This window comes from Mercenaria mercenaria, chromosome 16 (assembly GCF_021730395.1).
Source record: "Mercenaria mercenaria strain notata chromosome 16, MADL_Memer_1, whole genome shotgun sequence".
Classification (NCBI taxonomy): Eukaryota; Metazoa; Mollusca; class Bivalvia; order Venerida; family Veneridae; genus Mercenaria; species Mercenaria mercenaria.
In genome coordinates, this window is record NC_069376.1 from 50610923 (window position 1) to 50626710 (window position 15788).

The window sequence follows — 15788 nt, forward strand, 5'->3', positions numbered from 1 at the left end:
TACATCAGCAACGTTCTGAGACGCTTTTTTCAAAATATATTACAATAATCCACATGTGCCAATACAAGCGCAGGTAAGAAATCTTAATCCGGGTTTATGATAAGAGTTCCGTCTTTAGAAAATCATACCTTATAGATATTCTTTTAGAGGAAAACAATCGCAGTTTATTTAAAATAATAGCAAAATGTGAATTTAGACGTACTTTCACGGTGTCCTTATCTCACTGAGGTTCAGTTCTGTCACGTTTCCAGTTAGATTTGGGACCGCCAGATAAGCCATATGCAGATATGCACTTAAGTAGTCGTTTTTGTCGTTCACTTAAATTCTTCCTTGTGTGATTAACAAAGTACAGATATGTTTCTATACAGGGGTGTAGCACAATTTGATAGATTTATAGTCCTGAGAAGAAGGACATCGAATTCTGGACATTGCTTGTTTTTATTCAGGTAGCATTTATGCTTTAAATGCTATATTTTTACCTTTTGACAGTTCGCACCTACATGTATATCGTTTCGTTTTTCATTTCATGTCACTTTCGTCCTCAGTTTTTGTCTTTTCATTGTTGTAGATATATATTTTCATACCAGGGGACACTTCCGGAACTGGTGTTTACTTCTCAGTATCCTAATCGAAGCTGACTGATATTTTTCATGTGGAACCTCCGATATGTGCAGCAAATGGCGACTATACATACATTTTGATACAAGCAGACAGATAGTTCACTACTAATCGACTGAGGATGAAATGAATAATTCAATATATACAATGTTACGAAGCCTAACCTCTGTCAGTGCATGATAAGCGTTCCACAGACATTGGCAAATACACTATCGTTGTTAGATAAAGGAGCCGAACGAAAGGGGCCGGAGCAAATAAGTTATAATTATGTGGTAGTTGAATGTTTTATATGATAGCTCACATTTTTGTAGATTTTTATCTTATCTCAGATTTGGTGATGTTTTAGTCAAAAGAGGAGTTACATCTTAACTATAGATACGTTGAATGAGAACAATATATATATATATATATATATATATATATATATATATATATATATATATATATATATATATATATATATATATATATATATATATATATATATATATATGTGTGTGTGTGTGTGTGTGTCTGTGTGTGTGTATGTGTGTGTGTGTGTGTTTATCTTTATACTAGTCGAAAGGTATAAATTTGATAGAACATAAAGTAAACCTACTCGACATTTTAGATGTCTTTGCTTTGTTCACACTTAACTTCTGATTCATTTCCTTAAAGCCAAGCATCAGACCCCAAGGACTCGTGACCAATTTATTGAACTGCACATTCAATTAGAAAGACATAGATTGACCATCTATACAACAGGACATGTATGTTGTAGTTCAAAGACATCGTCTTAAAAGAACTTCGACATAAAGATCAGTCAAGATGTTCATCCTTTACGAAATAAAGCTGAACATCATAAGTTATGTGCTGTTACTTAAAAATATCGAGCTATCTTCTGATATTTGTAATCATTAAACATTTAATAAATAAGAATCATTCATGCATCCGTCTCCCTTTAGATTTTTGACATTTCATTTTGAAAGAGGGGTCACGCTGAAATTGAAATGGTCATTTAATACTAAATGACAAAATTATACATTAATATACAAGTTAACGCTACTTGCATATAAAATAAAGTTCACAGTATATAAACATATTAAAAAGTCTTAAAATAAAATAATTTGAAATCACTGGTACGCCAACAATTAGTCAAGGTTACTGAAGGTAGCCTGTGGAAAGCTAAATGTATTATACATCTGGAATATTAAAGTCTCACCAGCTATGCGGTTTTACCAACGGTAATAAACCTAGTCTGGCAGCTAGTATATATTGAGGGGTAATCAACCTAGCCTGAAAGCTTGTATGTATCGAGGGATGTCATTATATATCGAGGGTAATCAACCTAGCCCGACAGTAGGTATATATCGAGGGGTAATCAATCTAGCCTGACAGCTTGTATATATCGAGGGGTAATCAACCTAGCCTGACAGCTTGTATATATCGAGGGGTAATCAACCTAGCCTGACAGCTTGTATATATCGAGGGGTAATCAAACTAGCCTGACAGCTTGTATATATCGAGGGGTAATCAACCTAGCCTGACAGCTGGTATATATTGAGGGGTACTCAACCTAGCCTGAAAGCTTGTATATATCGAGGGATGTCATTATAACTCGAGGGGTAATCAACCTAGCCCGATAGCTGATATATATCGAGAGGTAATCAACCTAGCCTGACACATTGTATATATTGAGGGGTAACCAAACTAGCATGACCGCTTGTATGTATCGAGGGGTAATCAACCTAGCCTGAGAGCTAGTATATATCAAGGTGTAATCAACCTAGCCTGACAGCTTGTATATATCGGGGTGTAATCAACCTAGCCTGACAGCTGGTATATATCGAGGGGTAATCAACCTAGCCTGACAGCTAGTATATATCAAGGTGTAATCAACCTAGCCTGCCAGCTGGTATATATTGAGGGGTAATCAACCTAGCCTGACAGCTGATATATAATATACAGATTTAAATTACTCCATGTTCCTAAAGTACGGCAATATATAACACTACTGAGGGTCATACTATTCTGAGAGTTTATACGCCCCCCACACTGCACAAAACCTAACCAATACCCTCAATCTACTTCGAACGAAAACTAATTACCTATATAAATTCAGTCCCAACGTAAATCCCCGCTTAAGTCTGTATTATGTGATCAGGGGGCCAATGATATTTGGACTTCAGTCTAACAGTAGTGGTCAGACTGCTACACAATTTGGTTCCAATATACATTCAAGGTCATAATTAATTAGAAACTCACTTAGTCATGTAATTAAATTAGGAGTCTATAATTTTCCCTTTTTTCACATTAAAATACAATGTATAATGTACTTAATATTCTTGTTTGAGTAGTCTACGAAGCAAGTGATAATATGTCATTTTTAAATATGTCGTATTGAAAATTCTAAAGAAGATTTGAGTTTCTTTTATCAATGTACGTCCCAGTATTATATATCAAACATATGTTAGATATATTATACCAGATTTATATGGCACCCTTTTTCATGACAAACACGTTCAAAGGCGCTTTTCATACAAAGGCAGTCACTCAGGGCGCAAAGTCATCCTAGAGGGACAGAGCAAGACTAATACACGCGAAGCCGTCTTTCCTGAGAACGAGTAATAGCCTCAACACGACTGTAGTCTATATTATTATTATTATTATTATCATCATTTTTAATATTATCATTATGTAATATTCACTGGAGTAATTAATTTCTGATAACTCCATTGCAGATTTCTGTACGGTCTAGAGAAGACCCCATTCTGTGCTAAGTACCATACAATTAACAGCTACATGTATATCATAATCACTGATAAGCTGCAGATAAGGTTAGAGTTGTAGGGGACACACCAAGTTTTGGCTTTGTGCTTTTAAGATAAATGCATTTATCTTTAAACACGATTACACAATTGTGTGGTGTTGACACAAAACTCGCCGATAAAAATATGTAGATTTATATATCCTTTTAAATCTTATTTAATTATGGCAGCGTGTTTATTCACCATGACCGTTACAAGTGGAAAGTTATTAATAAATGTTAAAAGAGCATATCAGTCTGAATATGTTTAATTTTTCTTCTTAGAAAATCTTTTGTAACTTATTTTGATTTGTATCATAGTTTCATGGACATTATTTAAATTATAACTATATCGAGATATAGTGATAATATAGGCATTTCATGACACATGAAATGAATTTGACACCCAATTTCTTAAACATTAATTCTACATAATGACCCATTTAGCGTGACGACACTCAAAAATATTTGTTGTTTTTTTTACGGATTTTTCCTGCGTTGCCAATTTCATAGCGGACAGCTGCGCAGGAAACATCGTTTGATATAAACAGTTGTTATCTTTAAATTATTTCAAGTGCGCTTTTGTGGCAATTTGCAAAATTTATTCCATAAGTTAGTAACATAATATTACTATTTTTTTTTCAATATATTCCATATAGGTTATAAATCTGCCAGGTAAAATATGCCGCGGGAAGGCAGAAAGCGGCGTCGGCGTGCCGGAAGAGACAACCTCGTGCTAGATAGACCACGTCGTAGTTGACATGCCATGAATATCCTACCACTTTAGATTTCATACAGTTTGCCGGGATTTAGTGATGAATATAGCCAGTCTATCCCTCTGATCCATGACATTCCGTGCAAAGCATGGTTGCAAATTCTTTCCGTGCAAAGCATGGTTGTAAATTATCTAAATACATGTACACTGCTTACTAGCGTACTTAAACCAACTATAAGTCAAATCGGGTCTGCAATATTTACTATTTGTTTTGTCCTCGTTGCTTCTGAGGGATCTATTTTCAGATTTTGTTAGTATTAGACCCCTAATAGTAATGTTTAAAAAATGGCATTTGCTTGGTATATTCTTACAGATGACCGTGCTTCGCACTGTGTTGCAAATTTTTAGAAACTTTTACCGTGCCGTTTTTTTATAAAGTTTGTGTAATTGATGGTATTTCCTCGAGCTCAAGTAGAGACAGATTTCAAAGTGATGGTCTTTATCCAAAACGTTTGCAGAGAATTCATTATACCATTATTTTTTATAAAAGAAACATCAAACTATTGGTAAACAATTATAAAACTTAAAATAAAATTGTCAATATCATTTTTTCTAGGGTGCCTCAAGTAAACGGATTTAATGAGACAGAATTGTAACTCCAACATTGAAAAATTAAGGTCGAATCCTGCGAGTCTGTTTTGAATTTTGCTCATTTCATTCCAAAATAACCTTTAAGCAGAAGTAAAACCTACCTACATTTCTTCCACAACATGTTATCTAAAGAATGAAGGCAAAATGGAGAACTTTTACCGCATGTAACTCAGTATTTTTAAAGATGTCTAACTCTACCCCTTCTGTTTCAGAGGTAAATTCACCTTGAACAGCAAGAAATCACTTATTAAATGTTTTTTTTCTACTTTTGTACAATAATAAGTCTTGAAAGAAGTAAAAACTTACTAGAAAAAAGGAAAATAAGGGGGAAAAAAATTGGTCCCAGTGGGGCTTGAACCTACGCCCCCCTGAAAATTGCAGTCAAAGTAGGTTTATGGTAGGAATTGAATACTCTTCAATAAGGAGGTACTCTATTATTGGCCAGTCAATAACTCTGTCATCATCAAACATTATTTGTCACAATTTTCCCTATGATGAGTTAGTGTGTCATGTTCAAGACCCAGACCCTAGCTCTAAGGTCAAGGTTACCTTCGGAGAAATTTTTTCTCTTGTCGGAAAATTAGTCATACCTTAACTATTCTGGCATATTTTGCGCATCGAACTGTAGCATTCTTGGACAAACCTCTGGGGGCGTTTGTCACTAATAGTGCCATCTCTTGTTTGAGCTTCAATTCTAACTTTGAGAGTTATATATATTTGTACTTATCCCTTTAAAATGCCAAGGTCAGTAGTGGCTATTGTCAAGTTACCTTAAAGACACACCACTAACTGTAACCTTTTGTATTTCCATAATGCTGTCTGACTAAAGTATATCTCCTGTTACGCTATACTTAGGATCTGAAGACGTGCTGTTGATAGCCTCGTTCTGACGACCATTCCGTTAGCCAGGCAGAAGGCTTACCTACAACATTTTGTAAGAATAAAAAATGTGTAAGCGACTGGTCCCGGATTCGAGTCCCTGACAGCCTACACATTTTTACTTACTTACAACATTTTGTGAGAATAAAAAATCTATATTTTGACTGGGTTTTTGATAGTTACATTTTTTATGACGTAAAGTGTCAGCCTGTTAGCTCTGTCGGTAGAGCACTTGCTCTGTAAGAGACTGGTCCCGGATTCGAGTCCCTGACAGCCTACACATTTTTCTTAATCTTTGACATTCAAACAAGTCGGCTGATTGGTTAAAATAAAAAAAATAGTATTGCGAAAATAAAAATAGCAATTCTGGAAATTAAAAATATACAGAAGACGATTAAGAATGGGTCATTCTCGGATCTTCGTTTAGAAGATCAAGTACTTCAGTCAGATTGTTCCATAATTGTAATTATACATTTTTGTATGGAGAAATGAGAAATGACAATGGTCTAATTACAGTTTGGCAGTAACAGATATAAGGCTAAGACAATGTATTACTAAATATATTATTCAATTAATGTACATGTAGTAGTATGCACGGCACTTCATGTATTAAGGTGAGTTTAGATCACACTTTGTTTCTATATACAGTGTAAGATAGTTATTATTCTATTTTTTTTATAAAACTTTACTGAGAAGAGAATGACTGAGTAAGTTTGCAGATGAAGTTATGAAAACCGGACTGAGCTTGTCCACCTGTCATCTTGTAGAATAGTTGTATGATACCAGTATTACCAGAATTATTTGCACAAAGTTCATGTGGGAGGAAAAAGTAGACCACTAGGTATTGGTGGGTCTTTAACTCTTCTAACTTGTTAAATACCGATGAATAAAAATAAATGCTATAGTCTATAATTAACGGTCAATGCGAATACGTTAATGTTACACATCGATAGCCACACGAAAACTACATGCAGATATACACTTGCCACAGTTCTCTACTGCGAAAATCTAAAGTGGTAATTTTGACTGGGAATTCACGGCATGGCACCGGCACGGAGCCATACAAGGAGACCACAAGTCCAAAACGCTTTGGTGGACAGGAATGGTGATGCTGACTTTGTCCCTCCCAGCAAGACAACCTGTGGACCATGAACTGATGAAATGGCGTCCGTGGAAATTAAGACTGACCCTGTAATAGACCCACGAAACAGGAATTTCCTCCCAGAACATGGTGAGTTACCATTATCTGCTTTTGATTTACATAATCGGGGAAGAAATCCACATTTTAGTACACCGTTTGGTCTATCACAGCAAGGCATGATTTCGAACCCGCAACACCTTCAGCCTTTCCATTCATCAGCCAATATGTCTTTGCTATAAACCATAAATGGCAGTGTTAGCGCACAAAATCAGATGCATCTTAAAGAAAAAAAAATGGCCTGGGAAGTATATAACTGAAATCTTCAGAGTTCAATAGTATTCAAGGGGCGCATATTCTGTCCAACGAAGGTTTCTTAGAAACCCGCCCAAAAGGTCCAACTAAAAAGTAAAAAAGAAACAACATAGAATAATGGACCGATGCATTTTCTCACATTCACAGACATAATTATATCTTGTTCTTGCATAAAAAAAACTCCTTTCTTCACTGGATCCACCCGTGTATTAACGAGAGAAAAATCGTGTGCAAACAAGAATGTTTTGTTGTATCAGTTACCAACGACAAATACACTGCCCCCAACAATGTTCCCCTGTTTACTCCCCTTATAGAACTCGGCGTCGTTTCAGTTTTTGCAGATAACCGTGAATGCTTAAGAATCGCGTATAAATTGTGCGATTGTTTGTTTATAGGAATCATATTTATGATTATGGTAACTGTATCAGTCGGTATGTTTTTATCTAATTTCTCAAACAGCTTGAATTCGTACTCATCCGTACTCAAATGTATCCGTACTTAAAATAACTCGAATGTAAAGTTATTATTCTTGAAATTGTGCTCCTGTTTACCAAATTTTGAATTTAGATATCTATATGAACAATTATTGATAATTTCATGTTTGTAATAACGAGAGATAGAAAAAAATCGTTTAAAAATCTTCTGTATGTACTTTTGGTAATGTTGTTGATTTCTGGGCCCTGGATACGTATACTTAAAACATGTTTACCGTCATCAATAAATCTATACATTTAGTCGTCGTGTAACGTTTCTATGCCAGAACAGCGACAGTACACGTTTGTTTTGTGTATCAACGTCTGCAGAAGCCCTTGGGATATGTTTGTGACTTCGAGCTTCGGTCTCGGTCACAAACAATCCCGCAGTATTCTGCAGACATTAATACACACAAAAAAAACGTGTATTGTCCCTACATTCAAAATCCACAGTCTTCCTCTAAACTGTTAAGCTACATCTCATAGAAATGACTTTGCTTTGAGAATTTACGTCGAACAGTTTCGTCTGACTTGCAAGTATGGTCCAGTCTAAATGCAGATTAATTGTTGAAGGTTATGACTATCCCAAGTATACACCAGTCTCGCAGTTATTCTAATACTCAATGTCTAGACAATTTAAGTCATCTCAGCAAGGTGTTTGTGCAAAGCCTAACGAAGGTTATTGTAGGTACAGACACACCTGCTCAAGCTGTAACAGCAATGCACACCAAAAAGTCAGTGCTTTACTTTTTGAAGCAAACTAACAGCAACGACATCTTTAAATCATGATTCTCTAGACGAAAAGTTTTCGTTAGATACATCTCCTATTGATCTTTTGGCTTTGAATGAGGAGTTAAAGGACTATCCTGATCACGTGGTGACGCGTGAGCTTTTTGATGGCTTTTCTAAAGGGGTTTCATTAGCTATTTTGGTCCAAGATTTCCAGTAAAAGCGTTGAATCTAAAATCAGCAAAGGAAAGGTCAGATATAGTTTCTGACAAGTAAAATAAGGAAATTGAAGCAGGAGCAGGCAGGTTAGGCGGCCTCTTTAATGAGCCGCCGTTTACCAACTTTAGAGTGTCACCAATAGGCCATATAGAAAAGAAAGAAAAGAATGACTTTAGATTTAATCCATCATTTGAGTATTTGCCCGTTCAACAATGGACTATTTCTTTATATATAGCATGTGATGGCTCTATCATAATGGCATGTCTTGCGAGATAGCTAACACATACTTATCAGGGTTGGCATATATTTATAAAATAAATAACTGGTATGATCCCACAAATACTTTTATTTCAAAAAAGTTATGGAAGGCTCTAAGCGCCGACATCCATGCTCAGATACCCGCCTTCCTATAACCATAGATATGCTTGATGACCTGTATTTATCCCTTCGTTCTATCTGCTCATCTTGGTATGAAATTTTTATTTGTCAAGCAATATATCTTAAAGCTTTCTTTTGCCTTTTTCGTATAAGTGAGCTCGTGTTTTTGCTTCGCACTCATTCGAGTAAAGAATGTAGGAGGTGAATCCGTCGCATATTTTGTTTTGAAAAAATAAACATATTACCAGTGTGGATCTCCTTAGACAAAAGCCTTGATAACAGTTCAAAATAATAAGTTATGTCCCGTCAAAGCAACATTTTATTATTTAAGACTAAAGTCTTACATTTTGAGAAAAAAATCAAACAGCACAAAATCGTAGAAAAAAGGGTTGTTTCTCATGAAAATTTAACAGCATATAAAACATGTATATTACTTTAGAACAAAAACTGTCAGTTTACTGATATATATACATTGAATTCCGGAAAAGAGCAGGCAGTATAAAGGGGCCACACTTTCGGACAGTTCAGCGCCTTTAAAAAGTCATCGTTTTCAAAGAACTATTACACATCTTCATTTCAATGCATTTGCAATAATGTCCCGGTGCATAACTAGATCGAACGTAGTTTTCAGCAATTGTTAATTTTTATTTCTTTACAAATGATTTTCATTCTTAAAGGGGGCCATTTTTTAAAGAATATTTTAAGTTTCCATCGTACGGGACTGTTCGGCAGAACATGTAATGGCTAGGTAGATTGTTGGTACAGAATTTGTTCGTTTATCGGAAGATATACCCCTAAACCTTAAAGATAAAGCCTTTTTCAGTTTACTTATTTTGTCATGCTAATGGTTGTCATGTAACAAGGTATCAGTTTTCGGCACTATTAAAAAACGTGCTTGCTATCTCTGTGGTATTTTCCGGAGGACTGCTGTCTCAGTTTTCGTATAGGTGCTGCAACATACTTAGATTTAATGGGTATACCTCACGAAATCATCAAGCCAAAATGGGAGGTGGACTTCTAATGCATACATGAAGTACATTCGCCAATGATGATTTCATTTGGTGTATATATATTTTTCAGTAATATGGATGGTCGGTTCTTCTACACCGTACTGGTCTAAACAGCGCACTATACGGAGGTCGTCTGTAAATCTGGGCCTGGATAAAAAGCACTTCATCATTAAATGGACGACAAGGAGCGGTATGGCATGGGATGAGGTATTTCCGAGTGGCAAGGCAAGCTTCCCTCCCGATATGATCGTGGTACATTTTGGTGGCAATTTAGTTTTAAAGGTAAATAAAGGTATTTTATCTTATGTAATAAGAGACGACATTTCACATTTCTTTTTACTTGGCTGGCCAGACCACATCAATAGTTTGGTCGGACATATTCCCAAGACTGGACTGGGATTCTATTTGCTCGAGAAGGATCGAAAGTGCATTAACAGGTCTGTAGGTCGCAATTTACTGCAGATTTACGGCCGTTAGTTAACATTGTTAACACCAGATACACCAGGCTTGTATCGTAAAGCGGTGTTCACTTGTCACTTATTTATTACAACAGGGTTACCGTTATCATAAGCTACGGAAAGCTTTCAGTAAATTTTACAACAGATCGTCCGAACTGTTAAAGAAAAACTAATTCTAACCTTAAAAAACTTTTAAAACTTGATCTTACATGCTCGGAATACTGTGGAGATGTCGTTTATAAAATTCGGAAATTTAAACATACTAGAAGTCCTTATTTTAATCCGATATTTGTAAAATGTGTTAAAAAGTTTACCAAAAGAGGATAAAATGCGAAAATCGTGAAGCACAGTGCATGTTTGGTGACTGACCCCTCTACAGTTAATCGCTACGGTTTCCTATTTGATGGTGCGATGACTAATAAAGTGTAAAAGTCCTTGATGCTCTTCTCCTAAATCTACTAAGGAGGGGAGTGGAATTTCGTCTTGCAGCTTTCTTAAAATTACTCGTGCCCTTAAAAGTTTAGGCCACTTGTTGACGTCCTGTTCTCTCAAAAAGGAACATGTTATGTTGAGAACATTGGCATGTAGTTAAACCTTCAGATATTTACACTTAATTTTAATGTTTTTTACTTTTGTGTTGCGTATATTGTCTTGTTTGTTGTTAGCGTTTCTTTCCTCTTTCTCCTCACCCCACTATCGCCCCATCCATTTGCGCTTCCTTGCTTTGTCATTCCTTCCCCTTTTACTATGAGTAAGTTATCGTGCCGGAATCCTAAGGCGGTGCCCGATTGTTGTTTTTTCCTGCGTATGTGTGTGCGTGTGCGTCTGTGTGTCTTGGGCGGTGCCCTACAGTGTTGTTATATCTTACTTGTTTTGTTTATCTATGTAAACTGGTTATGTGTGCTTGTGTGTGTGTTTGTCTTTTGTAAGTGAGTGTCTGCGCTGCTGTGGTTTACGTTGTAAGGTAACTGTGACTAAGGAACGTAGCATTCCCTTTCAAATATTCATCTTTGTTCCACTTCCCCTTCAACCCTCCCCAACCCCTTCCTCCCCCTTTTCTATATTTTGCATAAAATTTAAATGTACTCGTTGGATTTTTGAAGCAACCCGTCTATAACATTTTTCCGTTACAGCTTCTTTTTGTTGTGGACCTACTTTGCAGATACGTGGCTCTGGGGATGTGTTTGTGCTGCTCTGTGCTTCCGAGAAATCAAATCTACCCTTACCTATTATCTTTTGATATTTTCATATCATCTATACAGGAAGTAATTGAAACAATGCTTTACGGCATTCTAAAAGGTGTTTTTGAATAGAATACAGCTTCTTTTGGCAAATCTTATTTTCATAACATATTTAGTGGCCCTTAATACACGTAAAATTGTAATTTTAGCGCATTTCGGTATGGCATGTTGTAATTTTCCTTTTTCTATTTTGACAAGATTACGTATATTTATTCATTCAAACAACATCATCTCTTTGATTAAGATACCTCTGGGAGCATTTCCCCACTTGTCTCCTTGGCTGAGGATTTCTAGCACCTTTAGTTCCGTTAGGTCTAGCTTTTTTCTTGCCTGTTATCCTAGTTTTCAGCATCATCGCGCTGCTATTTTGGTTCTATGCAGCTAGAGCACGTCTTTCGTGGTTTTCCATCAATATTTACGATAGATTTGACATGTACAATGTGCCATGATCATTTGAAATTAAAGTCACGGCCTTATCCCAACATGAACTTGTTTGTTGGAGTTTTCAGTTTATCAGTTAAGTACGAACAAGGTTTGTTATGAGGTCATTTGGTTTCGTTGGCGTATAGTTTCGTGGTTTCGGCAAAACAACTTACGTGGTGACATGTATTAAATATTAAACGTGCCTATTCATCAGCTTTTATATTTCATGGACTAATACCACCCCGAATTCACGAGATTGTACTCCGCGATACTGGATGATATCATGGTATCTATGTTATGCATAATTCAGAATTCTGACCAATTTGCAGAGTTCATACATACTGCGATAGTCCATTAATAAGATATCTTCTGGTGCTTCCTGTATACCTGGTCGCTCCCGGATGAATTAAGTACAATTATAAGTACAAGGGACATAACTAGTCCTTCACATTAAAACAAACTGCTTTATTGCTAAGTTCCAAACCAAGTAGAGCTTTGTATGGTTTCAAGTAGTAATTGCTTATTTGGTCTGTTTGCAAATTGGAATTGCAAACGTGAAAAATTACGTTTAAACAACCAATAAAATAATTATATACTCTCTTTACGAGCACATGTGAATTTGTTAAATCATGTAGACCCTGAAGTCTGCGCAAAAGTTCACAGATGCAATATGACTGCTTACCATATCATTGGGCTACATGAGTAAAATTTTCTGTTCCATTTACTGTAAAGTATATTCTTCTAGTGGTCCGTACATCGGCTTATAAAGATCCATTGATTAATACTATAGAGTCTCCAAGTATTCGAGTTCTACTTTCAGGTAATCACTTACAAAATGTAATTTACTGAAATCCTTTTTTCATGTACAAAAATTGTACATCACCTCAAGAAGAGTGTTGCCCAAGATGTTTGACAATGTTTGACAATGATTTGAGTTTGATGCCCTGTCCATTACGTGCCAGTTTTCAAAATTGAATAATGTTATCAATAAGTCCCCGCCCGCTTAACTCAATAGCTCTGATTTATGTGGGGAAGTTGGCAGTTACTTGCGGAGAACAGGTTTGTACTGGTACAGAATCCAGGAACACTGGTATCGTTAACTGTCCGCCGTTACCAAACTGAAATACTGTTGAAAAACGGCGTTAAACCCAAAACAAACAAACAAAAGTAATCAGTAACCAGTGTCACAACGCACTGGTCTTGAAGTCATTCATATGTAATTGTAACAAAAACTTCACAAGTAAAGTTTGTCATGCAGGGCCTCAAAGCTGTGCCCTGTATTGACTCCATGTCCATGTTATTTTAGTATAAAATGAAATTATACATAGTAACATATAATAAGCTGCATCACACCTGGATAATGAACAAAGGCAATATGTTATATACAAATATCTCACAAAAAGAGATGAAACGATCTCTTATTTCATTGTAGTCCTTTTGCAACAATAGGTTGACATAGAAAGGTATGACTAATTATGCCATAGAATGATTAAAACATAATATATCCCAAACAGTGATTTATTGTTGATTAAAATAGTTGTTTGGAGTTCAGAATCGAAGGAATTATATCATCAGGGTGCAGCCCGAGTGATATGATATACGAAACCGAACGACAAACAATGATTTTATTCAAGAGCAAATCACTGTTTGAGATATATTATATATATATTATATATTATTCACCAAATATTTGCCTGTTCTGTGTTTTTATTTTCCAGTGCGCCTCAATGACGTTTGACACAATGGTGTAATAAATATGACGTGTGAACAGTGCATGCGTTGCATAATAACAGTTTCAGTCTTTTTTGTTTAACTGGGAAATAAAGTGGGTCGTGTTTAGAACATTGAATAAAACTGTTACATATTAAAATATTAATAGCTGTAATGGCAGACATTTAAATAAGAATGTATACATGACACTGAAAAATGAAAAAGTGGGTGAAAATAAAAGTTAGATATTGATGAAAATGCAAGAAGAATGTAAATTTTCTGCATTATTTCAAAAGCGTTGCAACGGTTTACTACCTTCTGCACAATATTTTTTGATATCTAAAAGCATACCTTGCAAAAAGATTATGTCAATAAGTTTATACCACTAGTCATTTTCAGAGTACAATGGATTTTACTGCTATTATATATACTTTCATTACTTGTATTAACATGATTACGAACAGCCTTTATAGGGTCCAAACATCATATATTTCAGGTTTACATGTTTAGTTACTTTCTCGGTCATGGATATGAACCTGCGCAAGCGTGGCTTGAACTAATGCACAACGGAGTTAAAATCAACGCTGCCGTAACTGATACGTTTCACAGTGCCGAGGATTTACAGGGCGGAAACGTTGCCATCCTTCGTTTGAACGCTGGAGACAGTGTCTGGGTGGAGTCTTGGCATCAAAACGACGCCTATATAGACGGTCCTTATGGATTTACAAGTTTCTCCGGTGCACTTCTGTACTAAATAAAACGTTATGACTGTTATTGCAAAATGTACTCCAGTAAAATCGTAGGACGTATATATTGGTGATTTTTGATTAAATAGTATTATCCCTAAACATGAAATCTATGCTAGCCAGAGTTGATACTTTATTTCTTCCTATATGTTATCAAAATTATATTTTGCAAAGACACAAAAATGCAACATACAAAATACGAATAGCCGATGTAAAGCTCCGTTGTCTTATTAATATGCCCCTGTAATATTTCGAAATAATTAGTACACCACTGTAATTTTCTAAGAGAGATTACTTCATAACGAGAAATAGAACATGTTAAAATGTTAATTTCTACAATATTTAAACAAAATAAACTAATTTATCATAGCAGATAATATACCGAATTTTAATTTAACAATGAAACCAGTCAAGAATGTTTCCTTTTGACCGAAAAGGCAACCTAACGCGCTTGTTAGGGTGTGCGATGTTGTAATTGTATGACAAAAGATAAATGTCTATATTATGATAACATATAAACTCTTAAAATACCAATCGTGGTAAAATATACAGATTCGAAGTTTCAACAATATGTCTGTCATAATTTAAATGTTTTACACGTTGGGAACAGTTTGGATTTATAAATTGATTTTTTTAAGTATTAGCTCCGTGGACACATTTCTACATTATGAGATGTTTGGGTGTCTTTCGAATTCAAAAGAATGGTATTGGGAATCCATCTCTAATGTCCTTCAGAAGATAGAAAGAATAATAATACACCTGCCTCTCAAAGACAGTTTACGCAGCTTGGGTGATTAGTTTGAACATAAAGTTAAGGTGTTTGTTTATCATAGTATCATACCATTGAAAGATCCAGCCTTTTCGACATTTTAGACATCTTCGCCTTGTACATATTTACCTCCTGATTCATTTCCTTAAAGCCAAGCATCAGACCCCAAGGATTCCTGGTAAATTTATTGAGCTGCACCTTCAATTTGAAAGACATAGGCTGGCCATCCATACAACAGGACTCGTATGTTGTAGTTCAAAGACATCGTCTGAAAGAAACTTTAACAAAAAGACCAGTCAAGATGTTCATCCTTTACGAAATAAAGCTGACAAACACTTTCAAAAGTAAAGTGTTAACTATAACTGGTGCGATGCATGACATTATTATTCTTTTTTTAGATAATCAATGATGTACGTAGGGAGTTGAGATACCACATGCTCTACAGTCGTTTTAGAGACATCCGATTAAAATAGTTGCCGTGACCGACAAGCTAGAGAGTGTTATTTTCAGACTTACGTTTTAGGAAGGAAA